This window comes from Cupressus sempervirens, chromosome 11, assembly GCF_028749045.1.
Source record: "Cupressus sempervirens isolate cs-2001-9-10 chromosome 11, ASM2874904v1, whole genome shotgun sequence".
NCBI lineage: Eukaryota > Viridiplantae > Streptophyta > Pinopsida > Cupressales > Cupressaceae > Cupressus > Cupressus sempervirens.
In genome coordinates, this window is record NC_143128.1 from 629,894,508 (window position 1) to 629,918,009 (window position 23,502).

General features: G+C 35.7%; 1 pseudogene across 1 annotated transcript in view; it reads right to left on the reverse strand.

Moving 5' to 3' along the window:
* Nucleotides 1-20,785, reverse strand: part of LOC149531307 (disease resistance protein RPV1-like) — a 40,018-nt pseudogene extending 19,233 nt beyond the window's left edge. Inside the window, exon 1 of the transcript XR_016358584.1 lies at nucleotides 20,074-20,785. The product of XR_016358584.1 is annotated as a disease resistance protein RPV1-like (transcript). The remainder of the gene's footprint in view (nucleotides 1-20,073) is intronic.
* Between the last annotated feature and the right edge of the window lie 2,717 nt (nucleotides 20,786-23,502).

The following is a 23,502-nucleotide window of genomic DNA, read 5'->3' on the forward strand; positions in this document are numbered from 1 at the left end:
TGTATTTTATCAAAACCTCCTATTAAGCCACATTGTCAGTACTTGGAACATCCAAACATTACCAGAGTCTCCTTCTGTATTGCTTGCCAAAATTGAAAGATGATACTTGAGCATTTATCACTTATCAAATGACAACTTCCATCCTCCTCTACCTTTCTTTGATCTCCCCTTATCCTTTACTACACAATCTTCTACTTTTTCTCAACCTAGACACATTCAAAATTATTCTTCACAACAAATTAGTAAAGACACCAAACTGTAAGATACCCAAACTTTAATCTCCTTTCTGCAACTATATCTCACCTTTTTATTGGAAAAATTCTTCTCATCAGCAACCTAAATAGATCTTAGATGCTCCTAGCATGCCCAAATATTTCTTCTTCTTTTATTGCCTTCTCGTTGACATCATATCTATCATCAAACTTCAACAACCCCTTTGATATAACCTAATCTAATACCACATGTAGAAAATGAAAACAAAAAACCTCCACAAATAATCAATAATTGAATAAGAGGCACACACATTGAATAAATATCTAACTTACACTTTGTTTTGAGCATAGGCTATCTAGTTTTTGAAGTAAAATGAACTATATTTTATTGCAGCATCTTTCTATCTATTAGATTTACATCTTACAAACATATCTTATATAAAAACACTCTTTTATTAAAGGATAAACCTAAATGAAAACCTATGGTGGAAAAGCTAGAGTTCATTGCTTCTAACAATAGTTTGAACAAATCTAAGTTGTTCTTTATTTCAATCAAACTCCATAAAACCTATGGTGGAATGAATGGTTTATGTTAAAGATCATGCATTGCAATAATCATTTCAAATCTAAACTAATGGTAAACATAGGCAAAATAAATAGAAATGGTGGAATTGGAGTTAAGCAATAGTTCCCTACAAATTTCACCCTAAAAATGAACTTTAAAATGGCTTTCACTCTTAGATAGTGGAGTGGATATTGTTTTCTCTCAGTAATTTGATAGAAAGAGGTGTATGTAAACCACATGAAGATAATTGTGTGGGGTTTCTAAGATAATAAGGACCACATCTTCCCTCTTATCTGATATGATTTCTTTTGTATGTTGGAGCTATTCTTATTCCTCATCTGGTAGGTGGGAGATAGAAAGAGGAGCATACAAATTATATTTCCTACTTCATCCAAAAGAATCATAGCATTGAGTACCAAAATACAATACAAAAGTATTCTCTCAACCAAAAATGAAAACACGGCACATTACAATTTTTTTCTTTCCAAGCAAAATGACTACAACAATGAAGAAGGTGCAATAGGAACATTCCATTCAAAATAGTGGTTGGTTTCAAACTTAAATTGGTGAATCATAAGGTAAGTGGAATCATACTTTTATCTTTAGGGGAGAAAAGCTAGGATGTTCTAATTCTGATGATAGGGGTTTATGTATCATACCATGTTGACTCATTCCTATTTTCTATTTTAAAACTAGATCATTGAGTTGGAAACCTTAAATCAAAAAAATTGACTCAATAATTCGCCACATGTTTCTATCTCATTTGTTCAATTTTTCCATTTGATATCATTTTGATGGGTCAAAGACATGCACAAGTGTTATCTCTAAATCTACCCACCATACTATCAAACTAGACAATGTGGCCATGTGGCACTCCATTACCCTTATCGTCTTGACTTCATGTTGACACCTTACACTACATTTTGTAGTGACATTAACTACATGTCGTTTCTCCTTAATTGCACCTAAAGCCTCATATTTGTCAAGCAAGACTCCATTCAATGTGCCTAGCTCCTCATGGATCAGATCATTTTTTATTCCTTTGAATCTTGTCTAGTCTAGATTCTTCAATCTAATGAAACTTAAACATGTAACAGCTAGCACTTATACCTGCTAGGTTCAAGAGTCATGCCGATTCTTGATCCCACAATCTTGATTCTAATTTTATAATCAAATACAATATTAATTTACAACTTACTGAAGCCAAGTAAATAATTTATTTTCATGAATTTACATTCTTTATAGCGAATAACCTTAACAAAGAGTATTTATTGCAGCAAAAGATATATTCAAAGCTGGTTATTTAATATAAAAATATATTTAAAAATAGTTGATTATGTAATATCATCAAATGTATGAACAAGGAGAAAGTAGTTTCTAAATAGTGCATAATGTTCAATGATTTTTTTACATGGGAAAAGGCCAAAAAAAAAATTTGTAGTTTTTAGATTTATATAGCTTTTTGGTTAATCTATGCAAAGATTTTGTGCTATGCAAGTTCCAAAAAAATTTGGAATGCACGTTAGAGTGCATCAGAATCTCCCATGGTGAAGTGTTTGTCATATTTTATTTCCCGTTCGAAGAGGCAATATTTTCTAGTTCACAATATGCTATGTCAAGTTATCGCATAATTGTTTCAATTTCCTCTATTTCACCATCCAGTAGGGTCTGTGTAGAGGCATACACAGATTTTTGAAGCATCTTGTTAGACAGCCCACAAACTACTGGTAAGCATTATTGCTATTCTAAAAAGTTCCATTTTGATCAATTTTTTGACTTGAAGATTGTACATTATCTTTCACTTGTTGTTTTTGTTGAAGATCGTGTTGTTAGAGCTGATATAGGTGTGAAATCAAGGCGATTTTTTGAACCAAGCCAAAAGATTTCTCTGCAATTGGCTTCCCTGTTGCCAATTTAAGACATTTGACCTCTTCCATTAGTGTCTCGTTCAATGCTAATCAAGGTAAAAACAGTCATGGAGTATGAATTTACATTAGCTAGATGTATTTGCTAAAAATTTATTAAGGCCTTTTCAATAAACTCATTTTGGGCTGCTTCATATGGATTATAAAATCTCCACAATGATATAATGAAGATAGAAGCATTAGAAGATAAAACATCTATACATGCCAACCTTCAGCTACAACCAAATGATTTACATACCCATAATACCCAAGAAAAATTAAATCTGGTGGATATGAAGCATACCTGCCAACAAGTGTATATACAATATCTATAAAAATAGAATATATGACTGCATCTACATAAGCTGTCAAAGTTTCAACAACTTCTTGTGATTAAATCGCAGTCAGAGCTTTTAACTAGACCTTCAATTAAACAAATATCACAAACAAGATAGCACATTCCAAGAAAATCAAAGCCCTCTAATAAAAAAATTGGAAATGTATGGATATTAAACTTAGTGACCTTGGGATGCATCTAAATGGAGAATACCAGTGGTCTTTGCTAATATGGAAAGGAAATGGGCTGAGGAACACAAAACCAAAGTTAAAAGTAGGCATTCCTTTGGAACCTACACGAAAGGGGTCTTCTGACATGTAACGAGACAACCCAAAAAAACAATTCCATATAAATAAATCAATCTAACAAACAAAACTTGTTTTCCATTTGTTAGATATTGCCATAGTAACACAGCCAACAAACAACAAGAATTAAAAAACCTAATAATCCTTACCAGTACAGGCTGTTTCAAATTTTAAATAGGACATACTACTTCAAATTCCAAACAATTTGTAATTCGCCTAAAGTACCTAAAACTAGTTCAAATACAGTGAATTGTAAAAATTATTCTCTGATCCATATGATAGCAACTCCATGTCTACAGGCAACATTTGCAGCCCTAGATGACAGGTACGAGGAGCATTAGTCAGCTATTTACTAAACTGAACGTTGGTTGTATTATGGATACTGGAATAAGTTATATGCTCAAGATTCAATATTGTTCTTAATTCAAAAAATAAAGCTTTTAAATTGAATGTTATTCTGAGTATGAAGGGATTTCTATCTGCATTGATGGTTTAAGAGGGCATATTTTCTAATTTAATTGAAACCTGAGCAGGTACTCTATTGTTGGTCTTCAATATGCAATTATGTTTTGAATATTTTTTCCTCTAAGCAAACTCAATTTATGCAAAGCACTTGAACAACAGTTAACAAATCAAAAAAAATACAATTGAGTGAATGGCTATGCTAAGAACAGAATAGGAGGGTCTTTTCACTCTGCCACCTGAAAACTATTTGCGAGTTAAAAACTTTCAAATATGACTAATGGTAATAATTTACTAAATTGGCTTATATGAAAATAAAAGCTTATGGAAATATTAAAAGAATCATAAAGCAATTCTATTGGAGTTTAATATTGAAAACGACCTGCCAAAATTTCCAAAGAGAAAACTTGTAGGTTTCTTTTAAATCCATTAAATTCCAGTTTGTTAAGTGCTATAGATGAATATCCTGTTCCTCTAATGCTGGGGCTCTTGAAACCCATATGGACGAATTGAAGATTAATGTTGCTGTTTGGTAAAACTGAAATAAGCATGCAACTTCAGCACTGATTGACTCCACTTCAAACTCCAGCTCCACCGCTTCATCTCCACCGTTTCACAATTGATTTCTAGTTTACTTTAGTTCAAGAGTAGTGTTTAAGCAAGATGCGTGCTTCCATATGGCATGCATTAGATTATAGTTTTTTGATGGATAAGTTTACTTTCCTGGGATAATAGTGTTCAGCAGTTTGAACTACAATAGTTTATTATTTTGTAATAAATCATGCTATCATTGCATATGTTATGCTGTGCATGAGTTAGTTTGGTTTGGTTTTGTTTCAGTTTTTCTTAGGAATTACAGCTGAAGTCTACTATGATTGTAGACTATTAAATAAGCTTCCATTTTGTAAGTTTTTTTTTAGCTGTGAATAAAATCTATTTTGTCTCTCCTGAAAATAGAGCACCCCTATTTTTGAGTATTATTTTTTTTGTATTGCTGCTGTTCTTAAATCCTACATTTGGTATCAGAGCTGAAGGTGTTTGGAAGACAGCAGCATGGAAAATAATTTGCAAATTCCAGAGTTTGATGGAGTTGATTACCAATATTGGTCAATCAAGATGAAGACTTTTTTGATTGGGAAAGATTTTTGGGAGATCGTTGAATCCGGATATGAAGAGCCTGCAGATTGGAATACTCTCCAACCTAATGACAGGAGATTGAAGAAAGAAGCTGAGAAGAAGAATGCAATGGCATTGTTTCACATTCATATGGCTCTTGATAGGAGCTTGTTTCCTTGAATTGTTGATGCACAGACAACAAAAGAGGCCTGGAAGACTCTAAAAGATGCTTACCATGGCAATGATCAGATCAAGGTTGTGAAGCTACAAACCTTGAAAAGAGAATATGAGAACTTGAAGATGAAGGAGACAGAGAGTGTGGGAGATTTTTGTGTGAGAGTGAAAGATGTGACTCATAAAATGGCCACTTTGGGTGAATCTATTGCTCAAGAGAAAATAATACAAAAGGTATTGAGATCTCTAACCCCAAGATGGAATATTGTAGTAATTGCCATAGTAGAAAGCAAAAATTTAGCTACCATGGAGTATGATGAATTGGTTGGATCTCTTATATCACATGAGGATAGAATAAGGGACACATCTATCAGTTTTAATGAGAAGTCTTTTGCTTCCCAATTGCAAATTTCAAAGAACGATGGTGCTAGCAGCAGTAGTAACAACAACAAAGGCTCGAGAAGGGGCCAAAATCAGAATTTTTCAAGAGGATCTAGAGGAAGAGGAGGTGCTCAAGGAGGAAGAGGTAGAGGCAGATTTGATAAAAAGAACATCCAATGCTATCATTGCAATAAATATGGACATTTTGAGAGAGAGTGTAGACTGAAATCAGGTAATAATAGTGCAAATTATGCCCAACAAGATGAGGATCCTTCCTCGGGTAATTTATTTTTGTGTTATGGGAAAGGTGAAAGTAATGTGAATGATGTTTGGTATTTGGATTCTGGATGCTCTAACCATATGTCTGGTAATAGAGAAATATTTTCAAAGCTTGATGATAGTTACAGATCCAATATTACCCTTGGTAATAACAATACTGTGGATGTTGCGACCAAAGGAGCCATGGATGTTCAGACAAAAGAAGGTATGAAAAGTGTTCAAGATATTTATTATACTCCCAAGTTAAAGCATAATTTATTGAGTGTTGGGCAACTATGTGAGAAGAATTATAGAGTGGTATTTGAGAACATGCACTGTACTATCTATGATAAGAATAAAAAAAAAAAGTGATTACAGTTGTTCCTATGACAAAGAATAGGATGTTTCCTTTGAAGTTTGGTCAAAATGATAATCAGCTTGTCAATATGGCTTATGAGGATAAAAGTTGGTTGTGGCATCTTAGGTATGGCCATTTGAATTTCAATAGTTTGAAGAATCTAACATCAAATGCATTAGTTCTTGGATTGCCTAAGGTTGAAGAGCATAAACAGATTTGTGAAGGGTGTGCAAAAGGGAAACATTCAAGGGAATCATTTCCAAAAGGCAATGCATGGCGGGCACAATACCCACTTCAACTTATTCATTCAGATATTTGTGGTCCAATGCAAACACAAGGTTTGGGTAAGTCATCATATTTCATTACTTTTATTGATGATTACTCACACATGTGTTGGGTATATTTTTTGAAGACTAAAGATGAAGCCTTTGATACATTCAAGAAGTTTAAAGCTCGTGTAGAGAATGAGAAAGGGAACACAATAAGATGTTTGAGAACAGATCGAGGAGGAGAATTTTGCTCAAACAATTTTAAAAATTTTTGTGAGATGAATGGCATCAAAAGACAACTCACAACTGCATACACACCCCAACAGAATGGAGTGGCTCAAAGGAAGAATCATACTATGGTAGAAATGGCAAGGACCATGTTACAAACCAAGGGTTTGAACAATTCTTATTGGGCTGATTCAGTTGCTACAGCCGTATATATTCTCAACAGGAGTCCTACAAGTGCCCTACACAAGATGACTCCATATGAAGCATGGTATGAGAAAAATCCTAATGTAAATCATTTTAAAGTTTTTGGTTGCTTGGCTTATGTTCACATCCCTGATCAGAATAGGCAAAAGCTAGATGCTAAAAGTGAATCATGTATTTTTGTGGGCTATAGTGAGGAAAGCAAAGCTTATAGATTATTCAATCCTATTACTAATAAGATTGTTGTTTCAAGAGATGTGATTTTTGATGAAGGGGGAGTTTATGGTCATCAAAAACAACATGTTGGAAAGCCAAAATCAGTTTTGGATGATGATGATATTGCTGATAATAATAATGAGCAGCCAGCTAATGGTTCTATTTCAAGATCACCAAGCCCACCAAGAAACCCCTCACCAATACCAAGAGCAAGTCCATCCTCTAGTCCTCCAAGGAAGGTAAGAAGATTGAGTGATATTTATGAGAGGTGTCAAAATCAAGCACATGAAGAAGATCCAATAGGTGAGACCATAAATTTTGCATTACTTGCTAAAGCTGATTTTGAGCCATCATGTTTTGAAGATGCATGTGCTAATGAGGTTTGGATGCAAGCAATAAATGAAGAGATGGATTCCATTGATAGGAATGAAACATGGGAGCTTGTAGATCTTCCACATAAGAAGAAGAAGATTGGCACAAAATGGGTCTACAAAACCAAGTATAATAGTGATGGGAGTGTTGAAAGACACAAGGCAAGATTGGTTGCTAAAGGTTTCACTCAAAGGTACGGCATTGATTATGAAGAAACTTTTGCACGAGTAGCAAGACAAGAAACTATTAGGATGCTAATCTCTCTTGCAGCTCAAAAGAAATGGAGTATTCATCACATGGATGTGAAAAGTGCTTTCTTGAATGGGTACTTAGAAGAAGAGGTATATGTGGGACAGCCACAAGGTTTTGAGATTCAAGGCAAAGAAGATTATGTCTACAAGTTGAAGAAGGCTTTGTATGGCCTCAAGCAAGCACCACGTGCATGGTATGCAAGAATTGATAGATATTTTCAGCAGAATGGCTTTCAAAGAAGTAAGAGTGAACCTACCCTTTACTACAAACAAGAAGGTAATGATATTCTCATTGTGAGTTTGTATGTTGATGATTTGTTATATATAGGTAGTAGTTCAAAGATGAAAGATGAATTTAAATTTGCTATGATGAATGAGTTTGAGATGAAAGATTTAGGTCTCATGAAGTACTTTCTTGGCATGGAGGTTTATCAAGGTAAAGATGAAATTTGTATTTGTCAAGAAAAGTATGCAAAAGATATGTTGAAAAAATTTGATATGGCTGATTGTAAACCTCTTTCCACTCCAATTGCTCATGGAGTTACATTATGTAGAGATGATGGTGCTAAAGTTTTTGATGAGACATTATACAGGAGCATTGTGGGGAGTTTGATGTTTTTAACTCACACAAGGCCTGATATTGCTTATTCAGTTTCATTGGTTTCAAGGTATATGAAAAATCCATCAGAGGAACATATGAAGGCAGCCAAGAGAATTTTGAGGTATGTGAAAAGTATGGTAGATTTTGGCATTCACTATTCTTCTAATAAGTTTGAGCTTGTTGGCTTCAGTGATTCAGATTGGGGAGGTAGCTTGGATGATCGAAAATCTACATCTGGTAATTGTTTTTCTTTGGGTTCTGGTTTAATTACATGGAGTTCAAAGAAGCAAAGTATGGTTGCTCTTTCATCTACAGAAGCAGAGTATGTTGCCATTACTTCAGCTGGTACACAGGCTTTATGGCTTAGAAATCTTCTTGAAGAAATTGGAGAGATACAAGTTCAGCCTACTGTGATATTTTGTGACAACATAAGTGCCATTAAATTGACCAAGAATCCGGTTCATCACAGTAGGACCAAACACTTTGATCTGAAACAACATTTCATCAGAGAATTGGTACAAAATAAAGCGGTTGAGTTGAAGTACATCAGCACAAAGGAGCAAATCGAAGACATCTTCACAAAGGCAGTTGAAAAAGATCAATTTTTGGTACTCAAAGATCAAATTGTTAGTCCTCTCAGCATCAAGGGGGAGTATGAAGATTAATGTTGCTGTTCGGTAAAACTGAAATAAGCATGCAACTTAAGCACTGATTGGCTCCACTTCAAACTCCAGCTCCACCGCTTTATCTCCACCGTTTCACAATTGATTTCTAGTTTACTTTAGTTCAAGAGTAGTTTTTAAGCAAGATGCGTGCTTTCCATATGGCATGCATTGGATTATAGTTTTTTGATGGATAAGTTTACTTTCCTAGGTGTGATGTCCCCTTCTAGCTAAAGACATCACTTTAGTTGGTGATTAGCCTATCAGAGACCCTCGTAGGCTAATAAGATTGGATAGAGGGTCACCTTGGTGTGGAGATCCTCCAAGGACCAGAGCAGAGTACTCTTCTGGGTTGCCAGAGTTTGTTTATGATGAGTTTTCCTTTGAGTTCGGCTTGGTCAGGCTATTTTTAGCAGTTTTGGAGTTATAAAGATAGACCCCTGTTATTTTTAGAAAAGGGGTATGGTCATATGCAGTTCTATCATGTTAGCTCCCAGTCCAAATGACATTCAAAAATGTTGAGTAATAATGGAGATATTAATGTTTATTTAGTTAAAATAAACATTATTGGTTTTGAGCCTATATTGTTAAGTTATAATATATAACTTAAGTGAGGGTCATGATATCATAAAAGGGGCCATCGTTTCAATTAATTGTGGGTCCAAGCTTATGGAAAAATTAAAAGGGGTTTTCTAAGTTTTAATGTAATAACATTTTTTATGTTATTGTTATATCTTTTATCCCACATTGAGCATGGAGACTCATTCTGGAGTTGAGGAGTCCTTATAAACAAACCTTGTCTTCCTTCAAGAGCAGGTTATGAGAATTGCTTAAAAACTTTGCCTTGTGAAATTTCTTGAAGTTGTGGCAACAAGGGTTTCTACAAGTTTAAGAAGAATTCAGACTGTGGAGAACGTAGTATCTTCAGAGTTGATGCAATTTGAGGGTGTGAAATATCACTTGAATTTTGCTTGTGAGTTGACTTCATTCTGGAGTCAATATTGTGTTTCAGTAGGAAAAAAGTGGATGAATCTGGTTACAGGTTGGAAGGGGTTATAACAGTAGCTACAGTGCTGTGAACAGTACAGTGCTATAGTGAATTAAAAATCAGAGATTTAATATTGCGGTTTTTGATAGGCGTTGCCCAAGGAGGAAGCAACCAACAGCGTGGTTGCATATTGGAGACAAAAATCAGGTTTTTTTTCAACTATTAATGATGATGTTTTTAATGTATTCTTCCAGCAATAAGTATTGTACACACATTAGCAGCCATCCGAATAAATGAATTTGATTAGCATTATAACCAGATTTGAGTTATAATTTTAGGTAAGATTAGTTTTCAATATTTGTATTTTCTTTTCATCAACTCAAAAATCCAAAAACAGCTTAAAACATTCAAAAACAAACCAAAAACAATCATTACACCCAGGGAAACAAACAGTGATCAGCGTAGAGCCTATTTGGGGTTCTTACATTGGTATCAGAGCCTCATTCCTGCCATCCTAAGGGTTTGGGGAGTCATATGCAGCCACTAGAAATTGGACCACACAGGTACCATACTCGTAGGAGAGCTCTGATTGAAAGAGAACAGTTACAGGAAATAGGAAATATGGAAGAGAGGCATGATGGTAGTCCACCTAGAAACAGGAGGAATAATGATGATCAGGATACCAGAGAATTCTATCGTGCTATGGTTATAGGGCAGCAGCAGATGGTACAGGCATTACAGGCACTCACTACTATGGTAGAAAGGATGAACCCACCTGTTAGACAAAATGGGGAGCCAGGAGAATAGGGAGATAACAAGAGTGCTACAGGTAATCAGAGACCACAACAGACCCATTCTAGAATAGCTGATAGGCCTGCACACCCTACATTTGTTCCGGAGGAGCCAGAAGAAGCTCCGATAGAGGAGGCGACAGGAGACCCCATATTCGCAGATGCACTCATGGCTGCAAATGATGAATGGGAATTATTAGCTCAGCAGGTTCGGGAGAGGATGACCTTTGAACACTTTGTAAATCAGAGGAGAGAGCATTACAGGTCACTCAAACAAGATAGGAGGCCTAGAGGTCAAAATAGTGAGCTAAAGAGGGCTACAGGCAAGCTTACTATGCCTACATTTGATGGGAGTGGTAAGATGACAGCTCAAGCTTGGATTCATAAGCTTGACACATTTTTGGCACTAAGGCCAATGACAGAGATTGAAGCTATCAAATATGCCACCTTGCATTTGGAGGGAATAGCACATGATTGGTGGTACCATGGTATGGTAACACTTCAGCATAACCAAGTGACAGAATACCAGGACTTTGTGGATAGGTTGGTTGAAAGATTTGACAAAAAAGATCCAGAGATTTACTTCTGGGCCTTAGCACAGCTGAAACAAACAAGCAACTTGGAGTATTTCATTGGTGAATTTCAGCGGTTGGCAGTCATGGTGCCAAACATTTCAGAGGATAGATTGATAGTTCTTTTCATTGAGGGCCTATCCGAACCACTAAGAGGTTGGATAAAGGCATTTGATCCTATTTCTTTACAGGAAGCGATGAAAAAGGCAAGAAGTATGGAACATGCAGTCCCAACAAACAAATTTCAGTCCAAAGGAGCATCTTCTAGTAAGGATAACAAACCATTTTATAAAAAACCAGAGAGGAGTGATTTTAAAAATGATTCTAAAGATAAAACTCCAGCACCTTTTGACAGGGAAACATTAAACAATTTGAGGAAGAAAAAATTATGTTTCTACTATAAGGGACCCTATGATGCAAACCATCATTGTCCTCTTAGGCCAAAGGGAAAAGCTAACAGAGTTATGTGGGCATACTATGAGGAATTAGAATCAGATAATTCAGATCAGCAGTCTGATATAGAGGAAATAGATGGTGAAAAAGAGGAAGACAAGGCTGAAAACTTGTCTAAAATGGAGTCCAAGGATGGGGAAGGAGATGGGCAACTTAGGGAAGCTCGTCTCACTAGTATTAAGCAAGAAGGGTCATTCCGAATGAGAGGAGTACTTGCTGGACAACGAGTCATAACCTTGGTTGATACAGGTGCCACTCATAATTTCATTGATGCTAGGATGGTGGATAAGCGTGGCATACAAACAGAGGAGTTTGGGGGAATTAGAGTGAGGGTAGCAGATGGCTATGTCCTCAAATGTGATCGTAGGATCACTGGACTCCCATTGAAAGTTAATAATTATGACTTTAAGGCAGATTTTTATGTTGTACCAATGGGAGATACAGATATAGTTCTTGGGATGAGTTGGTTGCACGATATTGGTGAGTTCACTCTTAACCTCAAGGAGATGGAGATGAGGTTTAAAGTGAATGGGAAGACACATATTCTTAAGGCAATTAGGGACAGTGATCTCAGGATGGTCTCTTTTCGTAGAATGGCTAGATTGATTCGACATGATCAGGTAGAGTGGGCAACAGAGTGCATGTTGATGCCATCACATGAGGGACAGCATAAGATTGAATATCCTCTTGATATTCAGGAGCTTAGAGTTAAACACTCTAAGGTGTTCAGTGATATTCCACCAGGTAGACCACCAGACAGAGGTATTGAGCACATCATTGAGTTAGAGGAGGGGGCTAAGCCCATCATGATTACACCTTACAGGCATCCGAACAGGTTGAAGGATGAAATTGAGAAAACCATAAAGGAGTTACTTGCCATGGGCCACATTAGACCAAGTAAGTTTCCTTTTGCTTCTTCAGTGGTGTTAGTAAAGAAGAAGTATAGGACATTGAGGATGTGCATTGATTACAGAGTGCTTAATAGGAAGATGATTAAAAATAGATACCCCATTCCCAGGATCGATGAGTTGATAGATGAGCTTCATGGAGCTTGCTTCTTCTCAAAGATAGATTTGAGATCAGCTTATCACCAGATCAGAGTTAGAGAGCAGGATATCAAGAAGACAGCCTTTAGATGTCATTGTGGCCATTTTGAGAGTGTAGTTATGCCATTTGGGCTAACTAATGCACCTACTACTTTTTAGGCAACAATGAATAGGGTTTTCCATCCTCAGTTGAGGAGATTTGTACTTTTCTTCTTCGATGATATATTGGTATATAGTAGATCTTGGGAGGAGCACTTGGTTCACCTAGACACGGTGCTAGGTATATTGGACAGAGAATCCTTGTATGCAAAGGAGTCGAAGTGTGATTTGGGCATGACAGAGTTGTTGTACTTGGGTCACATCATCAGTGCAAAGGGCATGTGCATGGATCCTGAAAAGATTCGTGCCATTGTAGAGTGGCCTTCACCGGTGAACCTTACACAGTTGAGGGGCTTTCTAGGACTATGTGGTTTCTACAGAAGGTTTGTGGATGGATATTCTAGGCATGCAACACCCTTGACAGATTTGATGAGAAAGGGAGCTTTCTTGTGGACTCTTGAGGCACAGGAGTGTTTTGAGGAATTTAAGGGGTTGATGACTTCTTGTTTAGTGTTAGCATTACCAGATTTCATCAAACCTTTTGAGCTACATTGTGATGCTTCTAGAGAGGGCATTGGAGTGGTGCTTATGCAGGAGAAGCACCCTATTGCTTATGAGAGCAGGAAATTGAGAGGGCCAGAGTGGAGCTTCAGCATATATGATAAGGAGATGTTAACCATTATGCATGCTTTGGCCAAATTTAGGCAATATTTGGTAGGTAGCAAATTTTGTATCAAAACCGACCATAATAGCCTAAGACACTTTTTGGGGCAGTGAGATCTCAATGATAGGCAGCAAAAGTGGGTGAGCAAGTTACAGTCCTATGACTTTGACATTACATATTTTAAGGGGATACAGAATGTAGTTGCTGATGCCTTATCACGTAGGCCCCATTTGAGCTTACTGATAGACATATCGGAGGATTGGAGACACTTGATCCTTGCAGAGTATGCAAAGGACACTTGGGTAGCTGGATTCATAGATGGGACTATTCAGGACAGCAGATACACCCTTGTGAATGAGCTCATCATTTACAAAGGAAGAATATTTTTGGTCCCAGGATCAGTAGTGAGGAGGGTGGTTTTGAAATCTTTTCATGATTCACCTATGGTAGGACATCCTAGTTTCTACAAGACATACCGACAGATTAGAGAGTGATTCACATGGAAAGGGCTCAAAGCAAAGGTACTTCAGTATGTTAGGGAGTGTCCCACTTGCCAACAGAATAAACAAGAACACTCCTATCCAGCCGGTTTACTTCAGCCACTTCCGATTCCTGGTAGGAAGTGGGAGTGTTTGTCTATGGACTTCATCACAGGACTGCCTAGAGCCCAAGGCAAGGACTGCATATATGTGGTTGTGGATTGCCTTACGAAGTTTACACACTTCTTTTCGATCACTGCTACATACACTGCTACACAGGTGGCAGAGTTGTTCTTCAAAGAGATATTCAGATTACATGGCTTACCTCAGAGCATTGTAAGTGACAGAGACAGCAGGTTTATGAGTCACTTTTGGCAAGAGCTATTCAGGTTGTGTGCAACAGAGCTCACTCTGAATACTAGCTACCACCCTCAGACAGATGGTCAAACAGAGATAGTAAACAAATGGGTGGAGGGATATCTCAGAAATTATATAGCAGGGCAACAGAGGGCATGGGTAAAGTGGATTTATCTTTGTGAGTATTGCTACAATACCACTTATCACATGTTTATTCAGATGTCACCCTTTATAGCCCTGTATGGGTATGAGGCACCCAATTTTATGGATCTAATTTTGAGTGACAGTAGAGTGCCCAGTGCAGGTGATTTGTTACAGGAGAGTCAAGACCTTATTAAGACTCGCAAGGATAATCTAACTAAGGCACAAAATCAGAAAAAGCAGTATGCAGATCAGAAGAGGACTGAGAGGACTTTTGAGGTTGGAGACATGGTGTATCTTATGTTGCAGCCTTACCGTCAATCCACTCTCAAGAAGAGTGGTGCCGAGAAACTCAAGCCACAATACTATGGTCCATTTAGGATTGTCAGGAAAGTGGGGGAGGTGGCTTATGAGTTAGACTTGCTGGCGGAGAGCAAGGTGCACAATGTTTTTCATGTGTCACGCCTCAAAAAGGTGCTAGGGCATCATATTGTGCCTTCTATAGTACTACCACCCCTGGATGATGAGGGAAAACTTGTTTTGATACCGAAGGCTATCATGGATTTTAGAAAGAGGAACTTGAGGAAATGTACCATCCGAGAATATTTGGTGAAGTGGAAGGATTTGCTGGTAGAGGATGCTACTTGGGAGAGCGAGGAGATTTTACAGCATCCAGAGTTGAGATTGCTTGAGGACAAGCAATTTCAAGGAGGGCGGACTGTGATGTCCCCTTCTAGCTAGAGACATCACTTTAGCTGGTGATTAGCCTATCAGAGACCCTCGTAGGCTAATAAGATTGGATAGAGGGTCACCTTGGTGTGGAGATCCTCCAAGGACTAGAGCAGAGTACTCTTCTAGGTTGCCAGAGTTTGTTTATGATGAGTTTTCCTTTGAGTTTGGCTTGGTCAGGCTATTTTTAGCAGTTTTGGAGTTATAAAGATAGACCCTTGCTATTTTTAGAAAAAGGGTATGGTCATATGCAATTCTATCATGTTAGATCTCAGTCCAAATGACATTCAAAAATGTTGAGTAATAATGGAGATATTAATGTTTATTTAGTTAAAATAAACATTATTGGTTTTGAGCCTATATTGTTAAGTTATAATATATAACTTAAGTGAGGGTCATGATATCATAAAAGGGGCCATCGTTTCAATTAATTGTGGGTCCAAGCTTATGGAAAAATTAAAAGGGGTTTTCTAAGTTTTAATGTAATAACATTTTTTATGTTATTATTATATCGTTTATCCCACATTGAGCGTGGAGACTCATTTTGGAGTTGAGGAGTCCTTATAAACAAACCTTGTCTTCCTTCAAGAGCAGGTTATGAGAATTGCTTAAAAACTTTGCCTTGTGAAATTTCTTGAAGTTGTGGCAACAAGGGTTTCTACAAGTTTCAGAAGAATTCAGACTGTGGAGAACGTAGTATCTTCAGAGTTGATGCGATTTGAGGGTGTGAAATATCACTTGAATTTTTCCTGTGAGTTGACTTCATTCTGGAGTCAATATTGTGTTTCAGTAGGAAAAAAGTGGATGAATCTGTTTACAAGTTGGAAGGGGTTATAACAGTAGCTACAGTGCTGTGAACAGTACAGCGCTACAGTGAATTAAAAATCAGAGATTTAATATTGCGGTTTTTGATAGGCGCTGCCCAAGGAGGAAGCAACCAGCAGCGTGGTTGCATATTGGAGACAAAAATCAGGTTTTTTTCAACTATTAATGATGATGTTTTTAATGTATTCTTCCAGTAATAAGTATTGTACATACATTAGGAGCCATCTGAATAAATGAATTTGATTAGCATTATAACCAAATTTGAGTTATAATTTTAGGTAAGATTAGTTTTCAATATTTTTATTTTCTTTTCATCAACTCAAAAACCCAAAAAAAGCTTAAAACATTCAAAAACAAACCAAAACAATCATTACACCCAGGGAAACAAACAGTGATCAACGTAGAGCCTATTTGGGGTTCTTACACTGGGATAATAGTGTTCAGCAGTTTGAACTATAGTACTTTATTATTTTGTAATAAATCATGCTATCATTGCATATGTTATGATGTGCATGAGTTAGTTTGGTTTGGTTTTGTTTCAGTTTTTCTTAGGAATTACAGCTGAAGTCTACTATGATTGTAGACTATTAAATAAGCTTCCATTTTGTAAGTTTTTTTTTAGCTGTGAATAAAATCTATTTTGTCTCTCCTGAAAACAAAGCACCCCTGTTTTTGAGTATTATTTTTTTTGTATTGCTGTTGTTCTTAAATCCTACACGAATAACGTGATTTTAACTGCGAGTGCTAGTTAGGCCCTGAATTTTTAAATATCTACGGTTGATATTTATGATTTTATGCAATAAACTGTAGTCTTTGTTAAGGTATATATGGTTTTTGGCCTTAAATTTGATAAAAACCATCAATTGGCTTATTATATATTAGCTATTGAGAAAGTCCATAGAGTACCATATATTAAAGTTACTTCTACAAACAAAATTAAGTTCAATATATTAGGCTTTCCCTGTATACTTGCCCATAGAAAATTTTGGTAAAGAGAATCTCTATGCAGCCTATTTGGAGAGAAATATTGATGTCTAGCTCTGAATTATTCATTATTTATAACTTCTATGGTTGTTAATTGGGGCATGCTCTAAATTGATTAGGGGTTTTCCACCACTACGCCAGTTTCGGTTCTCAAGTTAAGGGATTTTCCGTATAATGCCCCTGCCAACAAAAAGAGGTTTAACTAACCAACTTGTTCAAATAAAATAAAATTTATAATAAAATAGGAGGATGGAGGCAATGGAGGTTGGAGGATTTCTATCATCTCAAGCTAGCTTCTCGCTTAGAGATGATTATTGCATGAGAAGCTACTATTTGTGTCCCTGTAAAGTTGGGGCTTGGCCAATTCCTCCCTGGATAAGAGAAGAATTGATAGATTTGTGTCCTTGAAGAAAAGAGGGGGCTTGGCTATGTGATTGTCCTTCTATTGGGGGGGGGGGATAGGATTTCAAGGATGGCGTTTGAGACACTCAGAGGAGATGTCGACTTTCGGAGGAAAGACGTCCAAACATATTAGTGGTGATTGTTTCTACGGCACTTGAGGAGGTGTTAGACACACTTGAAGGAGATGTGGACTTTCAGAGGAAAGTTGTCTCATGTGCACCACCAAAGGAGGCATCAGGCACACTCCATGGATATGTCAAATTGTGGAGGAACTATGTCTCATTGTGTAAAAGAGGTAGAAACAATGTTTTTATGAGGTCAACTTCAAGATTTATTGTCTAAAGTTGGGATATGAGGGCAACTTCAGGATTAAGATTTGAAATCTGAAGTTGCAAACTATTTACAAAGATTGGTGAAGGAGCTCAACTTCAGGATTAAGATTTGAAATCTGAAGTTGCAGACTACTTTTAAAGATTGGTGAAGGAGCTCAACTTTAAGATTAGGATTTGCAATCTGAAGTTGCAAACTACTTTCAAAGTTTGGTGAAGGAGCTTCATCAAAGTTTATCATCTTGGTGAAGGCTTTTCAATTTTATTAGATTAATGTAATAAGGGGGGGAATGTTGAACTTATTACATTAATTAGGTTAGGAATGTTGGACTTATTACATTAATGAGGTTAGTTTCTAAATAAGCGAGAATGATTGTTGAATTAATGTAATAAGGGGGGAATGTTAGGTTTATTACATTAATTAGGTTAGTTTTTGTGTTTAGATTAGATAAATGAAATTAGTTCAATATATAGTTGCTGGGAAGTTATTCCCGTAAGTAGTTGTTGTAAGGGAAAATAAAACTATATAAACATGCCCAGACATCAATGTAATGATTCAGTATTATTCAATATTATTCATATCAATAGTCATATCATTCTAGCAATTCAGTATGATTTCAATATCATTGTTAGTTTCAATTCTATGTGTATCTGAATGATCTGAATCAATAGTTTCAGCATTTTATTTTTGCTCTTTCATTTTATTTTGTCAGTTTCACATTCTTTGGACCTGTTACATAAAAGAGGTAAACTTATAGATCAATCACCTGCCAGGCCTTCAGATGCACATCTTCTGCATAAAATCTAGGTAAAACAGCCCTGGAAACCAATTCAGTGTCCCAGATCTTGAGCCCGGCTAAGGAAATGAAAATCACCATTTGAGTCCCAGCCACCTCAAAGACCAGCGCATAGACAAACTAAATCAAAGGCGACATGGAGGCCAAAAGAACCAAGCCGTGCAACAAGCTCCCGCCCTCCATAGCCACAAGCACAAAGTAAGGGAAATAGCCCCTCGTTCTAGCAATGGTGCCATCCAAATCTACATCCACAGTTTGCCTCTCCTGCCCTTTTGAGCTACATTTGCCTATGACATTGAACCCCATTTTTGTCAAATCTTCGAGCTCTGCACCATCTTGAGCATATGTATATACATAGAACCTATAATTGAGAAGAAGAAGAAGCAAGCCCGGAGAGGATGATTCATCGAGACAACTGACAACAAGACATTAAATCCAGAGACAACCAGTCGGACTCACCATTATCATTCCCACATAAGCTTACTTTGTTAACATCAAACATTGAACTCAGCTGCACACTAACGCATATGGTAGGGTTAGAAACCAACCTAGAGACGGAGCCTTTGGACAAACGGGAGAGTTTATCTTGCAATAGCGTCATCTGATGTTTATCCATCTATCTCCGCATCGTGCCCTCAGCTGCATCAGAAACTAAATCCTGTGTGCCACAACGCCAAGGCGTTAACAGGTCCATGGCAGAATGCACCGCAGAAGCAGCTTGGTGTCCATTTCCACTACGTGAGCACTATTCTCAGGCTGAACATATTTGCCCGACACCTGAACAGGGGATTCCGACATGGACGGGACATTTCCCGGTCGAGAATCCCGTACTAAATAGCCTAATCGGTTAATTACTTATTCTTTTATTTATTCAAGATAATGCTTAAATTGTTTTATTAAAATAATGAATTGTTAAAAAAATGTTAATTATTTGATTTTTAAATTATTGAATTATTTCAAAATACTCAAAAAATAATTTTAATAATACAACTTCAAATAAAATAGCAAAAGAATAACTCTCCATATTTTTTCCTCTCTTTCTTAATATACTACTTATGTATCTTTCTTCTCACTATATTTATATCTCAACATTCCAACATTGCACAATCTCTTTTCCCCTGCCCCAACACCCCCAACTCTCTCTCTCCCTTTCTCCCCCTCCCACTTTTTCTCAATATCCCTTTATTTCGTTATCTACCTCTCTTCTTACTTCTTATCTCTATCAATTTCAGTCCATTTTCTTCGCTTCTTCTATCATTATTTATTGCCCTTTATCTCTGTACCAATTGATCTTATGTATAGTACAAATAAATAATATAAAAAATAGAACAAAGTTTCTCTAATTAACCTTCCGCCTACCCATGCGCACCAAGCTGTGATTACTAATTAAATAACAATTAAAAAACATAACTTTAAAAAAAATGTTAAAAAGGACAAGGTGCACACATACCGTAAACACGCGTGTCCATACATTCTTCATATACAAAAGTAATCTTTTACGTTTTTCCCCCGATCTAATTAAGAAAACATAAAAGAGTGAATTACCCGGACTCTGCTTCCGATGTCCAACCCTAAAGACCAGAAATTTCACGCATAGCATTCTCCCAATTCTGAATGGTACTTTCATCGTGCCGATCTAAACAGCTGTAATGTTTTTCGAATGCCCCTTTGAATTTGCCTCCCGTTCTTCTTGGGTAGCGAACATCAGAGGGCTCCACATCATAAAAAAGAGGAATAACGAGTCCTTTGGATCTGCGCATCCGATCTGCCTCTTCCAGACACCATGTTGATTCTGCATACCTCTCAGAGAATATGGGTATCAGAATATCACTCTTTTCAATGGCCGCTTTCAAGCTGCCGTCGAAGCCTTCGCCCTTCTTCAATTCTTCACTGTCCAAGAAAACCCGAAGCCCTGCTGCAGACAGAGATTCGTACAGATGGTCCACAAACTTTTTTCTTACATCTGGCCCCCGAAAGCTGAGAAACACATGATAGATGTTGCTGGCATCAAAAGTGATTTTTGTGGTGGGAGGTTCAAACTGTCTGAAACTCTCCATCACTTGTGCAGCTTAACAATATCAAGCGTCACGCAGAAGAAATATTAGAGAACATGCGGATGCGCAGTGAAAGGGCTCCAGATGCGAACGGCTTAAACAGGATTGATTCTTAGTGTAAAAGTGTTAAATAATCCGAGTTTGACTTACTTTTTCAGACTTAATTTCTTCGATGTATAATTTATTGTGAACTCTTGAGATAATTCTTTGAAAACTTCTTGCAGCTGGACAGGAAATTAGTCAAAAGCAGAAACTCCAGTCGGTATTACGCTTTGGGTGAATATGCGTGGCAAGCAATACTTTGTGGACCGCGTATTGAATCTAATTTTCCTTACATTTCCTGATCGATGTTTGACTGGGGCTGCACCCTATCTTTTCGTCTCCACAATAAAAAAACCATAGAAAATATTTAGATGAGGGAAAATGCTGCAAAGGTGTGGTGGAATGATGGGCACGGCGTTTGACTGAAGAGGAACTTACCTCGCTGCTCACTTACTTCTCTTGACTGGGTCTGCCTCCTATCGTCTCGTGATCTTTCACTTCTCTTTGATATTGACAGAAAGAGAATAAAGGTGGTGGAAACCGCGTAAAGATAATTCTGTGGGATTCCTTCTTCAGATAACAAGGACCACAGCTCCCGGCCTCTTAAAGATAATTCTGTGGGATTCCTTCTTCAGATAACAAGGACCACATCTCCCGGCCTCTGAACCGATACCTTATTTTCTGCAAGCGATGAATGGCACGGATTATATTCCCTTCAAATGTTACTTGTGTTATCATTTATTAGAGTATTTCAAAATTATTAATTGGGGCAGGTCAAGTGTGTAGTTTTCGGAACAAGTTCAATCAATGATGCTCTTCCCCTTGTCCCCTAAATTATCTCTTATAGAGACTACAAATTTTAAGAATAAATAATTAGCAATCACATGCTTTTGTACATGCAATGAGTGCATCGATAAGAGATGAGATTTAAGAAAAATGTAGAATGAACATTAAATAATGTAAATAAAAGTTTTTAAAATGAAAATATAAAAAATAAAAAGTTGAAGATTAAAACATAAATATAAAATTTACAATATTTAAGAAATTTGAATATTGCATAAGAAACGTATTCAATAATTTCAATATTTTATAATTAAATTCAATTTATCAAATATGAAAAAAAAAATCATTTAAGAAAAAAAATCCATCAAAAAATTTACTACGAAAAATTAATAAGAGAGATACAAAAATAAAAAATAAAATAAAATAGCGACATCTCTAACAAATATTCTATTGACTAAATAAATTATAGAAACTGAAAAAACAATATTTGAAGAAAAAACTAAACTAATATTAAAAAAAAAAAAATCAAAGTAATTTAAAAACTAAAATCTAAATTAATTTTAAAAATTAAAAGTTAACATTATCTAATGCGGAGATCATAAGTAATTATTTTTTAAATAAATAAAAAAATAAAAACAATGGTTATTTTAAAAATTATAATCTTATGTGAATAAATTAAATTATTAATAATTTTTATTTTAAATAACATAATATTTATTAAAATATTTTAAATGGATTAATAAATATTATTTATTTAAATTAAATTTATCAAATATGAAAAAAATAACCATTTAAAAAATCCATCAAAAATTTTATTATGAAAAATTAATAAGAGAAATACAAAAAAAGTAATATGTCTAATAAATAAATTATAGAAACTAAAAAATAATATTTAAAGAAAAATTTAAACTAATATAAAAAATAAATAAAAGTAGTTGAAAAACTAAAATCTAAATCAATTTAAAAAATCAAAAGTCAACTGAGAGCACAACATGAGCTAATTGGAGATCACAACTAATAAATTGAAAAAGAAAAACAATAGTTAAAAGTGGAGATAACAACTAATAAATATCAAAACAAAAGTTAAAAGTGGAGGGAGATAAAAACTGACTGGTAAATAATTAACAGGAATGATTTTCAAAATTTCAAGGAAACTCTTGCAAATTTTCCATCAAAAATTTAATTTATGAGAACAAAGTTTCCACAAATAGCCTATCGGCTAAATTATCTTCAATTTAGCTCTTATATAAACTACTCATCAACAACATCACCCTCTCTATCATTTAGAATTTTTTAACTCCTAGTTCAAAGACATATAAGGTAGTAACCTTATTGTACTCGAGTAAATTAGCTTTTGTGATTGAAATGTTACATGAATTTGGGAGAAATGGTTCATTTTCCAATTAGTAGATTTGTTTATAAGAGCTTACATTTAGGTGTTCTCCTTGTTTTTCTATTCCACAGTTCCTGAGATTTATTCTTAGCAAATTTAGATTAAACTAAAGAACTCTTGAATTTTGTTGAAGTCTTGTCAATTAAGACTTATTGGTTTATTTTTCTAGTTGATGTCTCCTTATTACATATTGCTTACCAACCATTTCTTTGATTCTATTCATGTATCATTACGTTTTGCCAAATTAAATGAATGTAAAAGAGATGATTTAGATAAATAACTGTACACAATATTCCCTAGGCTTCATCATTATGATTATGTCATTTATATTTTCTAGCTACTGTAGTAGATTCATGTTCCAAACTCATAGTGATCTAATATAATTATAGTTTATTAAGTTGTATCCCCATTGATATCTTTCATTAAAACAAGGATGCAATGCATCTAGTTCCTGCCAATAGTAGTTTAGTAGTTTTGATTTTTGTTGAGTTCAATAGAAAGAAATAAGATTAATGTAAAGTGTTGTTTAACAATTAAAATAATTGTTAGAGATTTTTTTCGAAACAATTTTTTTTTATAGAAATTCTCTAAAATAATTTGCTACATTTTGTGTACAAAAAATTGCAAGCCCTATTGTAGCACAAAAAAAACCAATTAAATTGTCAATAAATATATTTTTATAAATTATTCGAAATATAATAT